The following is a 1,376-nucleotide window of genomic DNA, read 5'->3' on the forward strand; positions in this document are numbered from 1 at the left end:
AGTGGCTTATGCTTCAAGACAACTTAAGAAGCATGAACAAAATTACCCAACTCATGATTTAGAGCTAGCAGCAGTGGTGTTTGCACTCAAGATATGGAGGCATTACTTGTATGGAGCAACATGTCAGATTTTTACTGATCACAAGAGCTTGAAGTATTTGTTTACTCAGAAGGAGTTGAATTTGAGACAGAGGAGATGGATTGAGCTGATTAAAGACTATGATTGTACCATTTATTTTCATCCGGGCAAAGCGAATGTGGTAGCTGATGCGCTAAGCAGGAAGTCTTTTAGCTCTATAGCTCACTTGCGAGGGACATACATGCCGTTATTGATTGAGTTGAGATCTTTGGGAGTTGAATTGGAAGTTGATAATTGCAGAGCTTTAATAGCTAATTTTCGAGTGAGGCCGACTTTGATTGACAAAGTTCATCAGATGCAAGATCAGGATTTGCAGTTACTGAAGTTGAAAGAGGATGTGCAAAAAGGCTTACGAACTGATTTTGCAGTGAGAGATGATGGAGTTTTAGTTATGGATAATCGACTTTGCGTACCCGACATTAAGGAGTTGAAAAAGGAGATCATGGAAGAAGCTCATTGTTCAGCTTATGCTATGCATCCTGGTAGTACGAAGATGTACCGTACCTTGAGAGATCATTACTGGTGGCAAGGTATGAAGAGAGAGATAGCTGAATTTGTATCTCGGTGTTTAGTTTGTCAGCAGATTAAAGCTGAACAGGGTTTTCTCAGCCGCTTCCTATCCTTGAGTGGAAATGGGAGCACATCACCATGGATTTTGTAACGGGACTTCCACGTGCTCATGCTCAGAGTGGTCATGATAGTGTATGGGTAGTTGTTGATCGACTTACCAAATCTACTCACTTTTTACCGTTCAAGACCACTTATTCGATGGACAAGTTGGGGAATATTTTTGTGGCTGAGATAGTTCGACTTCACGGAGCACCTGTGTCTATTGTTTCAGATAGAGATTCTGGACAAGTTTGCAAAAGGCTTTAGGCACCAAGTTGAACTTCAGTACAGCTTTTCACCCACAAACTGATGGTCAGTCAGAGCGTACTATTCAAACCCTGGAGGATATGTTACGAGCTTGTATTTTGGAGTTTAGGGGTAGTTGGGACATTTATTTACCCTTGATGGAGTTTGCTTATAATAATAGTTATCAAGCTAGTATCGAGATGGCACCTTATGAGGCCTTGTATGGAAGGAAATGCAGAACTCCCGTATGTTGGGATGAGGTTGGAGAGCGGAAACTTTTTGGTCCCGAATTGGTTCAAAATACTAGTGAGAAGATACAGCTTATTCGGGAAAGATTAAAGGCAGCCCAGAGCAGACAAAAGAGCTATGCAGATCGGTACTGT

Source organism: Citrus clementina, unplaced genomic scaffold (assembly GCF_000493195.1).
Source record: "Citrus clementina cultivar Clemenules unplaced genomic scaffold, Citrus_clementina_v1.0 scaffold_9, whole genome shotgun sequence".
NCBI lineage: Eukaryota > Viridiplantae > Streptophyta > Magnoliopsida > Sapindales > Rutaceae > Citrus > Citrus x clementina.